Raw genomic sequence first — 18714 nt, forward strand, 5'->3', positions numbered from 1 at the left:
ATCCGCACCCAGAACGAACACCACGGAGACGGGTGTGCTCAGTCCAGGACGGCCATAGATTCCATACCAAGACGCCCAACCATCAAGACTAGGGGAGGTACACCAGCCCCATGGGGCTCCACTTTTCCTGTTCTCTACCACTTCCTACTTCCCTCTTCAGGCATCAGTTTTCCGGTCTGTCAAATGGGCAAGTCCTGCCTTATAGAAGCGTTCTGAGGCTCCAGTTAAGTCTCGTATGTAAAAGAAAGCACTCGAAGAATATGGCGCCCAGAAGGGACTGTCATTTTCTTTTCTTGCTGCCTCCTGGTAATGAATTGAACATTACTCATTTTCCTTGGCCACATGAGGTGGCCACCAGATTTTAGCTGCTGTGATTGGTCAAAATTAACTCTATATCCATTTTAAGAACACAAGGGGCGCCTGGGTGGCTCGGTCGGTTGAGCGACCCACTTCGGCTCAGGTCATGAACTCACAGCTCGTGAGTTCGAGCCCCGCGTCGGGGTCTATGCTGACAGCTCAGAGCCTGGATCCTGCTTCCGATTCTGTGTCTCCCTCTCTCTCTGCCCCTCCCCTGCTGACGCTCCATCTCTCTCTCTCAAAAATAAACATTAAAAAAAAAAAGAAAAAAGAACATAAGCACTGTCCAAACACAGGATGAGAAGCCTTGTAACATCTTTCTGAGCTCCAATTATGCCAGTTTTTACCATCACACCTTTCCCCCTTTCCTTGCTTCAGTTGGAAGGGGGTGCGGGGGTGGAAATCAAGGTACTTGGGAGCCGCAGGGAATGTGAAATTCTAAAGTAAAGTTTAAGTGCCCTAGAAAATGCCTGTTTTCTGGCTCAGGGATGATGTTGGGCAATAAAGAGGAGAGAGGAGGGTTGAGAAGAGCAGAGGGAGCCCCTTCAGGGGCCTGTCCGGGTGTCCTTTGGCAGGCATGGCACCTACCTGTCGTCACGCAGACGGTTTCCCCAGATTTAAGCTTTGGGGGTGGGATCAGGCATCTTCTGAACACAGGCCAGCATTTTAGCTGAAAGCTGACTAGTGCTTAAGATCGGGCATGTTGTGATTCTAAATGGAGAGGGGGGCAGAGGGGCCACCGAATCTCGGGGGACAGAGCTTCAGGGGCCTCAGCTGGCCTCCTGTATGCGGCATTTGTTATACTCACCAAGGCGAGCCGCTCAATATACAAGGGCGCTAACAGCAAGAACAACCATACAACTACCACGATAAGAGAAATGTCATACAAATAACACACACCTGGTCTGTTTGGTTTGGGGTTGAACATGAGAAGGTCACGGTGGGCAAAGGGGGTCCAGCATCCTCCCTGGGAAGTCACTGGCCCCTCCTGCTATTGCTTCCAGCGCCTGCGGCACTGTGAAAGAATAAACAGCAGGTGGATAAATCACCCTCTTCGGGGAACGTGGTCAGATAAGAACCAGCCCTCCTGTCTGTAGAGACCTTCGCATGACCCAAGGCTGCCATCTGAGGGGGGACCACGGGGTTACGGGTGGGATCTCCAGTCGACAGATGGGGAGACAGATCTGGGCTGGTGGAATTATTTGTCAAACCATCAAAGATCCGGTTGTCCCAGGGGAAAGGCAGCCTGTGATCCCAGATGCGAGTGTGGACGCTGGAGCTAGACCCCGAATGTTGGCTCTGCGATCACTCACTGTGTGACCTTAGGTAAGTTCTCTCTCTGCCTCAGGTTCCTCATCTGTAAAAGGCGTTGGGTGCGTTACCCGAGCCGATATCGGTAGAGTGCTTAGAACAGTCCTGACACCTATCAGGTGCCCTATGAGCGTGTTCAACCCAAACTCCCAGTTCAAAGCCTGACTCTGCAGCCCCCAAACAAGGACAGAATAATCGCAAGATCCCAAGTGTGTGTGCTCCGCCGTCCCACAGAAGAAAATTCTAATCCTACTCAGTATCAGCCCAGCGGCACCGCTGGGGGTGGAGGGAGGGGCTGGAGCCAGATCAGGGTGGGGAGCGGGCACCTTCCCCAGGGTCTGGGGATGGTCCCACTTCCTTTCCCTTCGAGGTCTTGCCAAGGAGGAACACATGGGCTCGATAAACGTGTGCCAAGCAGGAACGAGATGGTATCTGAGCCGGACAAGCGGACAAGTTCAATGTGCCCAGGTTCCCAGCAGGGGCAGACACCCGCTCCCCCTCCCCCGCCGGCTTGGGCTTGGCCCTCCTTCTCCTTCTCCTCTTTGCTTTGGTGGATTTGTTGTAGCTGCTGCCAAGGGCACCCATCAGGAATGACAGGTGGTTTGCCTTTGGGGAGGGCTGCAAAAGTGTCAGGCAAACAAGCCGTGGCTGGCTTTCTCATGACGCTGGCCCTAACAGGCTACAGGCTGAACACGGTTTCCCAAAAGCCACAGGCCCATGCGCTTCAGCGCAGGCTCTGAACTGGGACGCAGGACTCCTGTTTCTTGGCCCAGCTCTGCCTCTATGGGCCTGCATGTCCTTGACCAAATACTTCTTGCTTACAGGTGCTCACTATTCTCATCAGTAAAATGAAGGCCTTGGGTGGGGGGGGGAGGGGAGAATGGGGGAGACAATGAACTTGAAGGCCCTTTGGACTCTCCCATCTATGAATCTGGAGCGAGTGTGCTGGGGCTAGAGCCGCACAGCTCTGAACGGTTGCTGGTGGGCGTGGGCGGTGTGGCGGGGCGTTTGTTCATTCAACAAACACGTGGAATGAGTGTCCCCTGTCCCTCTTGCCCTGCCGTGGTGGGAACAGAAGAAGGCAGACTCCAAAGGTAGAGGATAGCAAGGAGAGGCCCAGAGGAAGAGGGCCAAGCATGGTCTTCGCCTCACTGCTTGGTTCACCCATCTCAAGGCCTTGAAGGCCCTGTTTTAGTGCTGGGGGAGGGGGAAAGGGGCGGTCTCAGGGGGAACATGAAGGTGAAGGCCAGTGTCCAGAGGTGGGCGTGAGAACCAGGGGCCTGGGGAAAATGAGGCCGGGTCAACTGCTCTTACCTGCATCTTTCTCAGTGCATCTGCTCCCAAGCAGCCAATCAGAATGTGGAGCAGAGGGAGCGACGGACCAGAGACCCCTGCCGCCCCAGGCACATCCCTTCCCCTCTCCCGGGCCAGTCCCTTCAACTGAAAGATGCCAGGACTAGACTAGTGACCTCTTCCACCCTCAGTCCCCACGGTTCTCTTGGTTATTCGATGTCTGTTATGTACAGGCATTACTGGAATGGGGCAGGGGACGCAGGGAGATTCCTGCCTTCAAACAGTTCAACCCATGTCCTCACCATCGCTTAACTAACAAATTCACTTACTGAGCACCTACTCTATGCCAGGCCCTGTGTTTACCTCTACCACTAGCTCCGAAGCATCTGGGGGGAGTAGAGGTCATGGCCTATCCTATTTTTTCTTTTTTCTTTCTCCCCTATCCTATCCCCTTTGCCCTAACACATAAAATCTGGCAATTAAAAGCATGAACGCTGGAACCAGACTGCCCTGGTGTGAATCCTGGTAGTTTTCTAATACCAGCCTCAGTTTCCCTGTCTGTAAACTGGGAAGAATGATCATTCTTACCTCACAAGGAATCCTCTTGAGAAGGATTAAAAAACTTAATGTTTATTAATTTAGCACTTAGCACAGGGCCTAGCATGTAGAAGGTGCCCAATAAATGTTTGTAAATAAAATGTTTAGCAAGGTGAACGGAGCCGACCTGCTTCCAGTCAAAATTCGTTATCACAATAATGCACGCACCTTCCTCCTCACTCTGAGTCATGTGTGTGCTGTTTATCTATGATGGGCCGTGTTCACAGGCAGTGCAAAGGTGAACCTCACCACAGCCAAGCTCAACTATCCGAAATTCCAAATCACTGAGGTCCAAGTTCACGAGCTTCTACTGTAACCAAAAGTATTATTTATTTTAACCACTCATTTCGGTCCATTTCCTCTGCAAATCCTTTGCTAAAACTGATCATCGTAGCCCGACTGTCTTGAATTTCTCCTCCTTTTGCTCTTCCTGACCCCGTGCTCAAAAATAGCCAACACCCTGCAGGCAGGACCCCAAGGGCTGGGGCAGCTCCGAGTCAACAACAGGGGCCTCCAGTCCGGAGTTTCTGGATGTGTGGGGCCATGGTCTCCTAACACAATGCCTGGCAGGGCCCCAGGATGACAAGAGTCCCCGCAGGAACAGACATGCCTCGGTCTTTTGCAACCTTTTCTGATATTGGCTGAGGGCAATGAATGGAAAAGAGTCACAGCACTGATTGCTCTGATCTGTACTTGCCAATTTGGCTCATGCTGATACCTACCTCCAGACCCACAGTTTCCTTGGGCATAATGACCGGGCTCGAGGTGACCAAAGCTGATGCTAGAATCCTAATGGATCTCCGACTACCCTGGAGAGACATTTCACCAGCACACTCAGTGGGGAGACGCTAGAGTCCCAAGCTCGTGGGGGTGCACGGGTCTTCTCACTTCTCCCAAGTGATGTATTTCTCTAGCTTCCTCACTGAGGCCTCATCCATTCATCTCTGTGCCTCCCTGGTGCTAAGCTAGGTCCCAACCACAGAGCTAACCCTAAAATTAAAGCATGCTGGCCAGGGAGCTAGGAGGTGAATTAGAGTTCCAGCTGCGCTACTAACAAGCTGTGTGACCTTGGGCAGGTCACTTACCTCTCTGGGTCTCAACGGCTTCAGTCTACAAAATCCGGGACTGGGATGCTGGTGCCTGTGGTCCAGTTCTGTTAAAGATCCCAGGGATTGAATCGATTTGATAACAGTCTTGATAGTGGTAATCTTGGTCAAAGAGTTCCAAGTTTATGACAAACACAAACTCAGCAACCCACGAAACTTCCCACAGTCACAAACCCCAGGGTGTCCAGTTTGTCACTTGGAAATGGAAGAACTCACAGCCTCAGGGGATGAATTAGAAATTGAACTGGCCACTGGGAGAGACACAGGGGCAGGGCAGTGGCGGGTGTAAGAGGGGCTGTGGTGGCCTTCTTGATGTGATCCCAGGGCCCTTGAAAAGCCTCCCCTGCCTCAAATATCCCCTCCCCCAAATCCAGCTCCCAGTCTTTGTAATTCCATCATTTGAGAGGAACTGGGGCCTGGGCTCTGTGTGTGTGTGTGTGTGTGTGTGTGTGTGTGTATGTGTGTACCATTTCGGGAAGCTCCCTGCAAAATGCAGACACCCTGGAGAAGGGTGAGCTTCTTACCCTGCTAAGGTTGCCTGGGTCTTGCCTCTTTGCCAGCAGGAGCCTGGCAGCCTGTAGGCACTAGGCCCCTGAGGCCACAGGAGAAGGGGGGACCCTGAAGGGACAGTAAAGGACTGGCATGGGAGGGAGGGCCTCTGGCGATGATTCACTAAGCTCCTTCAAGATACCCCAGACAGCCTGGGGAGGGGCAGGGGTGCGGGGAAAGAGAAAAGGAGGGCACGCACAAGAGTCCTCCAGGCGAGGGTGGGAGTGGGGCCAGCTGAGGGCAAGAGCTTGGTGCCTCCCTTTGGCTAACCGATTCCTCGGGAAGAGCCAACCCGGAGAGGAGAGGGGAGGGGAGAAGAGGGAAGGGGAGGGAGGGCGACGGGAGACGAGGGAGGGAGGGAGAGGGTGGGGCTGGGTTTGGGGGAACTGTAAAACAAACGGGGCGGCTTCACAGAAAAATTCCCGGGCGTCATGAGAATAGAGGGTGCCGGGCAGCACCCTATTTCGCCGGGCCCACGCCCCCTCGAGTTGCCCGGCCAGTTCAGACTGGTTCGCCCACCTCTCCCTCCCCGCCAGCCCCCCTGGCCTGATCCCTGAGAAAGCAGATTCGGGAACGTGATGTAACCACAGCCGCTCCGCCCCGGCCACAGGCACTCCGGACTCCCAGCCCGCCCGCAGCCCCCTTCCCCGCGCCGCCCCCTCCCAGGTCCGGCCCGGGCGCCGCCCCCCCCCCCCGCCCCTCCCTGCTCGCCCCCACCCGGCGCCCCGCCCCCTCCCTCCCCGCGGCGTCCACGCACCCTCTCCTCCCCGGCACCCGGCGCCCTCGGCCCCTCCCCGCTGTGCTCCCCGAGCCCCTCTCCGCGGCCCCAGCCTGTGTCTCCGGCCCTCCCCTCCGCATTCTCCCACTGCCCCCGCCCGACCTCCTCACCCTCCCGCCTCCCCCGCCCGCGGTTAACGCCGGAGAGCCGGCGCCGGCCCCGGCGGGGACTGTGCCGACCCCGGAGAGGGGCGGCTGGGGTGCGGCAGGGGCCCGAGGGCCGCGGGCGGCAACGCAGAGCCGGACCCCCGCCCCCTCCGCCCCATCCCCCTGCCCGCCTCCCCCCAGGCCCCACCCTCCCCCATCGGGCCAGGCTTCGTGCCAGAGCGGTGTGGGCCAGGCAGGCAGCCTGCCAGGCTGCAGCTATCAGCTGGGCGGAGGGCAGTGCCAGCTGCAGGCGCCCCTGAGGGCAAACACCACCCCACCAACAGGCCTGACAGCGGCACCTTCCACCTCAAATCTAGAGCCACGCAGAGCCAAAGGCAGAGGACTCCAGCTCGCCTGGAGATCTCACTAGAACGGGGAGACTAGGGGCCCCGGGACTGAAGCCCAGCCCACTTATTTTCTGGGTGACCTTAGACAAGTCACTTCTCTATGCCTCAGCTGTTGCATTTGTAAAGTGGAGGTGATCACAGTCCCCACCTCTCCCGGCACTGCGAGTTTTGGTGCATGACACATTAATAGTTGCTTCATAGGTAATAACAATTATTATTATTACTATTAGTAGCAGCATTAGTAATCATCACCATCATCTCTCCGGGGGCATTTGCTGTTGGCAAAGGGAAATATAGTGTAATCTGTCATTAAAGATCTGTTAAACACCTATTCTGTGCAAGGGAGGACACTCGGCGGCGTTGTGCAAGAGTCTTGGGAGGGAGATGGTGGCTTTGAGTCCCAGCCCTGTCACTTAGGAGCTGTGTGACGTTCTCTCTGAGCCGTGGCCAGACAGGGGACGGTACTTCTCGCTCTGCAGAGCCAGTGCGGGGATTAAATGAGATGTGAGAACGATGTGTGGGGCAGTTCTCAGCGCATCAGAGGTTCCTGCCAGTAAGTGAGAGGTGCAGAGGAGTAAAGAGGATGGGGATGCGAAGGACAGATTCAGTCTCTGCCTTGGAGGAGTGTTGAGGAGCTAGGACTTGTGTGCGAAACATGTCACTAAGTCAAGGGGATCCGAGCTCAGTGCCAAATTCCAGGTCAGGAGAAGGGGCAGTGGGAGGGGCCGGGCGGAATGTCGGGCAGCGGTGGGGTGCGGTGGGGTGGGGGATGTTTTGGAATGCACCCCCAGCCCTCTCCCACCAGGATCACGGGGGAAGGGGGGGCAGCCACTGGGTTTGGGAGGGACAAAGTGGCTCCTGAACAGCTGGTGTCAGCATCTGCTTTACCGGGGAGGCCCCAAAGATGGCTTGGCCGTCTCCCATCCTGACAGGAAAAGAGGAATGAAAAGGACAGTTGGAAAACGCAGGCTGAGCGAAATCTCCACCCTTTATAATGACGGTGAATGTGGCTGAACACGGTCCATGCCCGCGGCTATGGCCGTGCGACTCTGGAACCCAGTTCCCTCGTCTGTGAAATGACAGGGTTGGCCCCCTGGGCTGCCACCCTCCACCCTTCTTGAAAACAATACTTGCTCTGACCTGTAGGAATGTGGGGGAGAAGCCGCTCCTGCTGGGAGGTGCAGGCAGGGCTCCGGCCCATGGACCATTCTGTGAGCTGGCTCAGAGCCCTCTGGAGGGGAGCAGGAAGGAGGCAGGGCTCCACCCTGGACAAGCAGCTGTCCCGTGGAATATGACCCTGCGCTGGAAGGAGCCTTGAAGCAGGCATCCAACCCTCTCACTTGAGGACAAGAGACAAAAACACAGAGAAGTGAGGAGACTTGCCCAAGTTCACGGGTCTCTTCGGGGGCGCAGCCAAGGTTCAGTCCGCAGCAGCATACAGCCTCCATTTAATTTAGCTAACAACAGACCAGGAAGCTGGTGACCGAGGCCAATCCAAACCTGTCTGAGCTCCTTTCATGAAAGCAAAATGGAAACGCATTCGCTTCACCGCCAGGTAAGAAAGCGCTTCTGGAGGTGAAGGAGCCATAAAAACAGCCCACACAACCTCCACCAACACTGTCCAAAGCTGGAGGGGTGAATGGTGGAGCCGTGGGCAGAAGTCCCTGCCAGACCGGGGCGGGGGGGAGGGGGGGTTTGCTTTTGTGATCAGCGCTGCAGGCTCCCTGAACAGAGCCCAAGGACACTGGGCTTGAGTACTAATATGCATTTTTATTCTGCAATAATTTTCACACTGAGTTCAAGAGGCACCAGCTCCAAGTACATAAAACCAAATCAAATTAAATTAATTGATTTTATTGAAACCTGCTGCAGTGGTATTCAAGCCCACAGCTAGGGGCATGACCCTCGTGAAATACCAAAGGGGCTTTTGAAATAATTAAATTAATCACACCCCGGGTTATGCACCAGGGCTTGCTCCCGTGCTCCACGCAGGCAAGTTCCCGCTCACAGCCACAGGCAGGAGAAGTGCATGTGGCCGTGACACAAACTGTGGAACTGCCTAGGGGTCTCAAGGCCCAGACTTCCCATTCGGGGGTAAACCACCGTCCATGCTCTTTCAGCAAACACACACATGAGTGCAAACACACATACACTCACGCTAGGGAGAGGTCCCCTCCCCTCTCTCGTTCTCTGCCTACCCACGGCCCCGGCCAAGTGCTCTCCTTGTCCTCCTGCTTTCCCGACCCCCCCCCCCCCCGAGAACCCCTCCAGCACTTACACTCATGCACTTGGATGATGCATTCCCTTGTTGGCTATTGTTTCATGGGAGATTGTCTTGCACCACTAAGCAAAGGTTAAGAAGCCCCTGACATGCAGAGAATGGCCCTCTGCCTTCTCTGGATGTTGTAGGAAGCTCGCACAGAGCTCTTCCTATGCAAAGAGCTCCACACATTTGTTAAACCCCTCCTGTGTGCTAGGCACCGTTCCAATGATTTCACACATATTAACTCACTTAGTTCTCTCCAGCTGCCCCCTGTCCCCCTGCCCCCGAACTGGGATTGTTCTTGTCCTTATATTGCACTAGAAGAAACTGAGGCACAGAAAGTTCAGGTGACCTTCCCAAAGCCATCCAGCTGGTAAAGGGAGCAAAGCTGTATCTCTTGTCAGTAAAATCTTAAACCGAAACACTTTTGTAAACCTTGTTGCTGATCAAGTCACGGCATCACCCTTTCTATTTGAAGACATTCTTACAAACAAGTAAGGTCACAAAATCCACCAGTATTCCTGGTGGAAGGGACACACCAGCCCTTCATTTCACAGAGGTGGACATGTGCAGACCAGCAAGGGGAAGTTCACACAGCCAATCAGAGATAGCATCCTGTCTCCTGTTGGCCCCCAGCTCTGAACCGCTCTACCCAGAGCACAAAGTTACTGATTATTCCAGTTACTCATGTCTTTGGGGCTAACACTCCACCTTAGGCTATTCTCGAGAGGACGGTGAGTGTTCAAGAAGGGGCATGAGTAACCCTGTAGAGTCCCCCACTTTCTGTGGCCTTGTGCACCTCCAGGGAGCACACCAGAGCAGAGTGAGGGAGCCCGGCCCTTCAGGGGTCAAACCCCCCACACCTCATCGGGACCTGCTCTCTTCCTTGCCCTACTGCCAGGGGACCCCTCAGGGGACAAAGCCTGCCACTCTATCTACTGCACATGAACTTCCAAGCGCTGCTCCCCAGCCCTCCCCCCTCCCCTTCCACACCCTTCTCACTACCCTCAAGATCAACCTGCCAACAGAGCCCAGGACGCCGGCCAGCCTGACTCCCGTCCCTAACTCTGTGAACCCCAGCTGCTTCATGATAATGACCAACACGATCATCACAGCCATGACGGCCACTCATCACTGTTCTTCATTGCTCTGTTCCAGCCACACGCATGCCCAGTGCGTCTAAGCCTCCCAATAACCTCACGTGACAGGTGAGGAAACTCAGGTAAAGGGAGGTGAGGAGCTTGCTCAAGGCCACAAAGCTAACACCTGCTGGGGCCTGGATTCAAAGGTGCGTTTATGGCTTACCTGTCCGACATACCTGCATAATGCATGTTCCCCATATTTTTGTGACGGAGATTCTTTGATTACCTCCTTATCTGAGAGTAGTTTTTAAAAACTGTGATAAAATATATATAACACTAAAGTTGCCATTTTCACCATTTGGGGGCACAGTTCGGCGGCATTATTCTAGCCACAGCACTGTGCGATCGTCACCGCTATTTCAAAATCTTTGTCACCAACTCAAGACAAAAACTAACCATTGAGCAATAACTTCTCAATTATTCCTTCCTCTCTCCAGCCCTGGTAGCCTCTCATCTACTTTCTGTCTCTATGAGTTTGCCTGCTCTAGGGATTTCATACCAGTGGAATCCGGCCACATTTGTCCTTTGTCTGCAAAGCCAGGAAGCCCAGCTCCTCAACGTTTCAGGCTCTCAGGTTGGCACCTGCCGAAAGGCCTGCCTCCTTCAGGGGGATATTGTGGAGGTGTGAATTCCAGCATGGGGGCTTGGATGCCATCATGGGGAAAGCCAGTCCTGTGGGGGGTTCAGTGTCCCTGGTTACTGAAGGCAAGGGGCCTCCTGCAGAGGGCTGCTGAAGCAGCATATTAGGGGAAAAGAGAGAGGAGTCCTCGCAGGAAGAGGAGGAAAAGAGGGGACCCCAGTGCCTCCGGCACATGGGGGCTGTGTTGTCACAGGTGGCCAGCGGCAGGGCTTGGAGGAACACGATGGGCATTGCATCCCCGAGGACAAACAGGGTGGCCCGACCAATGTTCAGAGCCCCTCACCCCCATTCTGGGCCCACGGACTCTTCAGCCACCTCCTCCTCTCCTCCCGCCGCCTGCCCTTCCCTGTGATTCCAGCCAGGCAACTTCCTTCCTATCCCGAGGTGTTGCTCATACAGCCCTGCGTATTCCCTCTGCCAGTGCCCCGGCTCCGGCCCCTAACTCAGGTCCCCAGCTCGTTCAGGAAGCCTTCCTCCCCACCTCCACTAGGGTCTTTTGAGTCTACATCATGGGATCTACCACGCTGGGGGGGTGGCGGGCACTGCCTGTCACACAACGGAGAGGGTTCTGCACCTGAGTCCCGGGGCTGCCCTTTTCCTTCTAGCTGACCTAGGGCGCCCTGCTCAACCACTCTGCACCTCAGATCTTTATCCGTCAAGCGGACCTGAAAATACCCACCGCATGGGATGGTCACGAAGATGAGACGGAATGCGTGTCTGTGGCTTACACCCCGGGGTGTGCGGCAGAAGTGACGCAAAGGCACAACATGCGAGGCGGCAGATCTTTCTGGTGCTCAGTTTTACTCAACTGTTTGTGCAAAATGCATTCCTTTTAGGTTAAAAACTAGAGGTGACTACGGAGAAGAACGAAACACTCGCATTGCTTTTAAAAGATGAAAACAAGCAACCTCCAGGGCATCTCTCGCTTTCTGGGAGCCACGTTAGGAATTCTCTTGGACTCACAATAGGCATCGCCCACTTTGTTTAGTGGGTGCTTCTGGGACGGGCTGCTGAGGACACGGGAGGTTATGGGCCAGGCACGTGGCAGGCACTCGATAAAAGGTAGCTGGGGTATTCCCCCCGTTGTTGTGGGGGAAGGGTTTAAAGCAGCGGCACCTGCTGAGTGAGCCAGTACAGTGGACAGGTCTTACGGTTGGTATTTGAGTCTTGATCTCCCTTGAGACAGGTGCAGTATTGGGGTGGGAAGCCTAGGGGGCTGGATTCCCCAGAGACTTTTGTCTCGGCTCCACCATCACAGGCTGGATGTGTGTCCTTGGACACGTCACGTAACTTCTCGGAGCCTGGGTTAACTCACCGACAAAATGCAGACAAATGGCCTAACAAAGGCTTCTTTGCAGGGCTCTGTGCAGATGACATTAAGAGCAAGTTGGTGCAAAGAGAGCAGAGGCTAAAGAAGCATCCATATGCTCGTTTAACTCCAGTGCTCCCCACTGCGGCCCAGCGAGGCCCGTTGGGCAGGTAAAGCACTCTGTGAACGGTTGACCACAGCCTGGAGTGTAAGGTTCTGTTACCACAGCCCTGCAAGGCAGACGGGGCGGGGGCTGTGCTGTCGACTCCGGAGACGGAGACCAGGAGGCCAAGGCACTAAGTGGCTTTCCAAGATCCAAGTGGGGGAGCTGGGCCCGGAGCCCCTGACTCTCAGTTGGTGCTCTCCCGGCTCACCACCCTCCTACGGCGCAGTGCGGCCCAACGATGAAACGGGGGTGGGGGGGGGCCTCGGTAGGCAATGAGCTCCCGGTACCTTCAATGTTCACTCAGAGGTTGGCAGGCATGACAGAGTGAAATCCAAGCCCTGGAGACGATCCAACCTACTGATCTCTGAAAGATGTCTTTCAGTTCCTGAGCTTCTGGGATTCTGGCTGGCTATCGGATTGGGAGAGGCTGCCAAGGGCTCCGATTTGATGGTCCTCGCCATGTTTGCTTGTTACACGTCACTTGTCTTTTCTGCAGAGCCCGGTCCAGCACTCAGCACCCAGTAAGTGCTCAAGAAATACTTGGTGATGGTTTTGCTAAAGTGGCCCTGGAAGCTGTTGTCCACCTGGAGCAAAGCCTTTGGGGCTCAGCCAGCGAGGACACTGACACTCATGGGGCACCTCCTGTATGCTGAGCAAGGGGATGCCTCAGCAGGCCCTGCCTCTCCCTGGCCTGCTAAACCCCATTCCACCCTTCCACCAGAATGATCTGTGTCTGCTCTCTCTGCACAATGGCCATCCGGAGGTAGCTCTGTGTCCGGTCCCTCCTTGGCCAGAGGCAAAGTCCTGACCCTTCCCCCACCCTCAGAGGCTTCCCCGCCCACTCCTGAATCTCCACTTTGAAAACTTCTCATGGACAAGAGATCTCCAGGCCACAGCCACCTACCCACCCTCGCTTCCCCTCCCTGTCCGGGCTGCCCCTCCCACGGGGCCCCAGCCTACCCATTTCCTCTGCCCTTTTCACCCTTTGGCAGCATAACTGGCTATTCTGAGCCTTTGGCCCAGCTCCTTCTCCCTACCAGCTGCTCCCTTACTGAGGCCTCCATGTTTGCCTCTCTCTTTGGAGGTGAGTGTGACTCAGCCCTGCCACAAAAAAAAAAAAAAAAAAAATCCTGAAAGCATTTGGCACTATGATATGGGGACCCCAAAGGCAGCAAGACTCAGCACAGACCTAATTCTTGAGTTACCTACTTGGAAATGTTAAATACAGACCTCTGCATTGCTAGGCTCTGTGTGTGTGTGTGTGTGTGTGTGTGTGTGTGTGTAGCGCGTGCATGCCAATAGATCCAGGGTCCTTCCAAGAAGCTTTTCAAAGCAATCTTTCTCCCCTCTTGCCAGAAACAATGAATTAGTAAAGATGAGCCCCAACAGGATTAATAGTGCTTTTCTGGTTACCCCAGGCTTCTTGCTTCTTTCATAACACAGCAGCCACTGGATTTCAAGGTTTCTTTGAGAAGATTCTAGGGCAATTACTGCAGATCTTATAAAATTACACCGAATGGTATGTTTGAAAAGACAATTTTCTGAACTCGGCTCTGTGAAAAGTTTCCCATAAAAGCAGCAACAGATAAAGGTGCCCGCCCCCCATCAATCAGTGTTAGTAGGATCTTCGGATTCCTTTCAGACAGTGAGGAAGGGGAAGGGGAGGAGGACAGGGTTACAAAAAGGAAAAAAAAAAAACAGGTCCCTGTGCCTTGATTTGGCCTTGGTGACCAAGAAAACATACTCTGAGGGCACAGCCAATATTTGATTCACTGAGCTTATCAGCCAAACCTCGACCTGCAGGGAGCAAAGGGCAGAGCCTAGCACAAAACCTGGGATGCTGTGTGAGGCGTTCAGGACGAGGGCTGGGCAGGCCAACAGCTTTCCCAGGTCAGAGGCTCCTTGCAAAGAGGCCCTTGCAAAATGTTTGCTTCCTTCCAAGACAACTTTCCTGTATCTCTGTACCAAAGCTTTCAGATCGTGAAGCTGTGGCAAATTTGTGTTTTTTTTTTTTTAAATCTTTTTTTTTTTTCAACGTTCATTTATTTTTGGGACAGAGAGAGACAGAGCATGAACGGGGGAGGGGCAGAGAGAGAGGGAGACACAGAATCGGAAACAGGCTCCAGGCTCTGAGCCATCAGCCCAGAGCCCGACGCGGGGCTCGAACTCGCGGACCGCGAGATCGTGACCTGGCTGAAGTCGGACGCTTAACCGACTGCGCCACCCAGGCGCCCCAGCAAATTTGTGTTTTTGACAAATACATGGTCAACATGCAGGTATTCCTAAGCGGGACACAAAACCCAAAGCCATAAGGGGGGAAAAAAAGAGGGGGGGATGAATATGATTAAATAAAAGTTAAAAACTTTTATGTCATAAAGATGCCACAATCCAAGTTGGAAGTCAAGAGACTGGGAGAAAGTAACTGTGTTATATGTAACAGACATATATTTACACCTACAGTATAAAGAGTTCCTATAAATTTATAAAAAAAAAAAAAAAGAAAACACCATGAAGTATAAATGCTCATTAAAATTACACTGCTCACTGCTCAATCTCACTAATAATTTTTTTAAAACATGAAAACCAACCGTTAGGGGTGCCTGGGTAGCTCAGTCGGTTGAGTGGTCAACTCTTGATTTCGGCTCAGGTCATGAGCCCAGGGTCACGGGATCAAGCCCGGTATCAGGCTCCAGCTCAAGATTTTCTCCCTTTCTCTCTCCCTGTGACCTTCTTCCCCATTAGTGCTCTCTCTCTCTCAAAACAAACACAAACAAAAAACAAAACAGAACAAAAAACCACACAAAACAAAAACAAAAAACCCTACAAACAACAACAACAACAACAACAGCCCAACTGTTACGTGCATATGATGAGATGAGGGGGCAGACACCCTGTCTCTGGAGGAGGCAGGGGCTCTGGAGGCCAGAGAGTGCTGGACCAATGCCCGGGTTCTGTCACGGTGGCTTTTGAACTTCCAGGTAGGACCTTAGACTAAAGAGCTAAAACATGAGATCTAGTCATCTGTCCAATGAGACCTCGGGCAAATCATCATCCCTGTCTGGGACAGTTTTCTAGTAAATGTTTTAGTGGAAGTGGCACTAAAGAATGGTATTGATTGGTTCTGTGTCTTTTGCGTCAAGCATTAGAAATGGCTTTGGACACCTTCCCCCTTCCCTGAGCGGCTCCAGAATGTTTCTTGCACTGTTCTCTACCCACCTTCTTCACTCTGGAAGACTGGAAACAGAGAAGTTTTAGTGGGTCTGCTTCCCAGCTGTGGAATCGGAAAGCCTGGAAAAGAAGTGGCTGAGCAAAGACCCTCAGCAGCCCCCGGTGAGTGTGACAGCTGTTCCTGGGCTCCTGCCCCGTCTCCTTGGGGCTCTGTCTGTGCCACAAGGGCTGCTGGTCGGATGGGTGCACGGGGGTGGAGTGGAAGAACAAGCACAGGTCAGACAAGAGGAAGGTGAGGTGCAGGGAATGAACACAGACGGCAATGAAATGTCATTCCGTTAGCTATTCGTTGAAAGCCCCATTTGAACTGTGCTCATCCCAAAGACAACCTTCCCCCAGCAACACCCGTGAACGTTCAGGTCAGCCACCAAGGGTGTTCTCACGGCCTGCCCCTTGAGCGATGGGGTTCCTCAGTGCTTAGCTGTCCTCCACTGCACCACCAGCGAGGAGTGGTCCAGAGGCACCGCCTTCGGGTGCTGAAGCGGTACCGATCCCTCCCCGCCCGGCTAACTAGCACCTCACTTTCCTATTGATCAGGGGGCCCCTGAGCCCGTCTCAGATGGATGGGGACTCATTCACCACAGCTCCCGGTGGGCCTGGTGGCCTCTCCAGAGAAGAATAGCCAGGCTGAGATGAGAGCTGGGGTCCTGAGGTCCATCCACCTGGAGAAATGTGGGGTTGAGGGGAGGAGGAGACACATCTAGAATAAAGAGAAGTGCTCCCCCACACTAGGGACAGCTCCAGAGACGCGCATTTTCAGATATGTTCTGGTTTGTGTGGCTGGGCTCTGGGATTAGGGGGATGGGGCTGGCGCTCCTCCTGGTCCTCAGACATTCAGAGATGGCCAGGAGGAGTAGAAGACCCATTAACACCTCAGCAAAGGAAGCAAGTGCCTGCGAGAGCCTCCTACACATCTGTGGAAAACTTCGAGCCGGGGTACACAGGTGCCTGCCCTAAGTGAACCCACCCTCCCTGGGTTCACCCCATCCTTTCTGCCCGTCCTCTCCGCACGGACGTGACAGATGATGGAAGTCACACTTTTGCGTGGCCTCTGGGGCTTGCCGTGGTTGCCCCTCGCCCCAGCAGGTCACGGGGGGGCATGGTGCTCTCCCACTGGAAGACAGCACACTGCCCCATCAGGCAGGAACGCTTCACTTCCTGACCCCGCAGGGAGTGGATCCTGGGCTCTGCACACAGCCCACACTCAACTGGCACTTGTCAACCACCCAACTGGAAGTGGGCATTACACCTTGGGGTTGGCAGGTCCCTGGGCCCAGAAGGTCCCTTGGCAGCCAATGAAGACAGCTTAGAGTCTCACTTGCTCTCCCCCAGCCTTGCCTGTGCCTGTGCACTCCTGGCCGACAGAGCTCCCAGGCCTGGCTCTTCAAGTAGGACTAAGCAGTCTCGTGGCTTCTTCCCTAGGCTGGCCGAAACCCAGCTCCCCCACAGGAGGGACTGAGGCCATCTCAACGCCTCCTGGATAGCAGTGGGTGTGACACAGCACTTTGAGATCGGGAAGCCAGCGCTGCTCCTTTTGAATTCCCCCTCCCCCTCAGCCCTTACTTTGTCCACCTAAGCCAGGCCTTCTACTCAGCGAGGAATATTCCAGAAATCATCCATCACTAAACTCTGGGAATGGATCTCCGTAGCCGTACAGTTGGAAAGGATCTGGAAAACCCACAGACCCCCCGCGATGGGAAAGACCGCTAGCACGTGGCAGGCAGGGACGCCGCATCCGTCACTATGGCACCAGTGCCTGCACGACCCGGACGGGCTGGGCTCTCAGCATCAGCATGCAGTGTTGCCCTCGGGCCTTAGCTTGCTGTCCTCTGGCTGCCCTACAGCCTGGCACAAAGGCACATACTAAGTGTCTGTAAATGAACGGACATGTGCCTTCTGGGCATCAGGGTCCGGGCTGTGCCTGTGGCCTACTTTATTGGTGCAGTGGCCTTGCAAGGCAGATATGATCATTCCGTTTAACAGATGAGAAAACTGAGGCCCAGAGAGGTCAAGGGGCTTCCCCCCGGGACACTCAGCAAGTGTCTGGCCAGAGTTCAAGCTTACCTCCTGTCCCTAACCACTGTGGTTTTTCCCTTTGCATCTCGGCAGCCGGGCACTGATTGCCCATCCCCTATCTGTGACACTACTGCTCAGCATTCGGGGAGCATTCAGAGCTGAAGGAGAAGCAGTTCCAGCTCTCAGGTCGTCCATCCTGAAAGGGGCAGACAGTTCCGTTCACAGCTACCTTTGAAGACCAACAAGGCAAGGCCTGCCCAAGCAGCTGAAGCCCCACCTGTGCGGGCCACAGGCGCGGGGTGGGGGGAGGGGTGAAGGGGGCGGGTAGAGGGTTCGTTCTGATGTTTGAGAAAGGAATCTGGGAAGAGGAGGCTCTGAGTTGGGCCACAGAGGCCACATGGGCTTGGAGTGATGGACAGAGGCTGAAGAAGCTTTAAAGATAGATTTTCAGGGCACCTGGGTAGCTTAGTCTGTTAAGCATTGGACTCTTGGTTTCAGCTCAAGTCATGATCTCGCGGTTCGTGAGTTCAAGCCCCATGTTGGGCTCTGTACTGGCAGTGCGGAGCCTGCTTGTGATTCTCTCTCCCTCCCTCTGCCTTTCCTGCGTGCCCTCTCTCTCTCTCTCAAAATAAATAAATAAATAAACTTAAAAAAATTAAAAACTAAAGGTGGATTTTTCAGGGGCACCTGGGTGGCTCTGTCGGTTAAGCTTCCGACTTCGGCTCAGGTCATGATCTCACGGTTCGTGAGTTCGAGCCCCGCGTGTGGCCCTGTGCCGACAGCTCGGAGCCTGGAGCCTGATTTGGATTCTGAGTCTCTCTCTGCCCCTCCCTTCTTCACGCTCTCACTCTCTCTCCCTCTCTCTCCACAGTAAGTAAATGTTAAAAAAAAAAAATTACAAATAAATTAAAAAAAAAAACAAAAAACAACAGATGGATTTTCAGGAGGCCCCTGGGGGGAGGATGGGTGTGAGATGGGGGCTTCCCAGCATTTAAATGTCATGACCTAAGTCATCTGGAGCCTGGCAGGGCAGGCCTTGGGGGAGGGGGAAGGGCAGGTAGCTCTCTGGGACTCTGTTCGGGGGACCTTTCGGATCTCTCCGCCAGAACTTCAGCGCAGAGGAGGCTGGAGGGGGGGCCCTGCTGGTGAGAGAAGGGAGCAGAGAGCCGGCCTTGGCGTGCCCTCCCTCCTAAGTGTGGTCTGGGAGATTCAGCCAACCTCCTGGCCTCAATCATCAGGACCCTAGAGGGGGGAGGCAGATAAGCGAGCTCTGAAGGACGAGTTCCAACCACAGGGCCACAGACTTACTATTTTTCCCACACACTTGATTGGCCTGCCACACTGGGCCTCAGGAATGGCCTCGCTGGGCCCGCAGCTGATCCTGGAAGAGGAGGGAAAGGACAGGTTTGGCGGCCCGTCCCCCAAGCTCCTGGCCTGGGGCTGGATCCAGAGGGCAGTGGGGCTTG

The 18714-nt window shown here is 54.4% G+C and overlaps 1 protein-coding gene and 1 long non-coding RNA gene across 3 annotated transcripts in view; one reads left to right on the forward strand and one right to left on the reverse strand.

Annotated features, from left to right (window-relative positions):
• Positions 1–18714, reverse strand: part of ZBTB7C (zinc finger and BTB domain containing 7C) — a 352927-nt gene that overhangs the window by 123074 nt on the left and 211139 nt on the right. The window lies entirely within an intron of this gene.
• LOC123588268 lies at positions 6311–13743 on the forward strand. Its single transcript, XR_006707785.1, has 2 exons — positions 6311–8039; positions 9776–13743. It is a non-coding gene; the product is annotated as an uncharacterized LOC123588268 (long non-coding RNA).

This window comes from Leopardus geoffroyi, chromosome D3 (genome assembly GCF_018350155.1).
Source record: "Leopardus geoffroyi isolate Oge1 chromosome D3, O.geoffroyi_Oge1_pat1.0, whole genome shotgun sequence".
NCBI lineage: Eukaryota > Metazoa > Chordata > Mammalia > Carnivora > Felidae > Leopardus > Leopardus geoffroyi.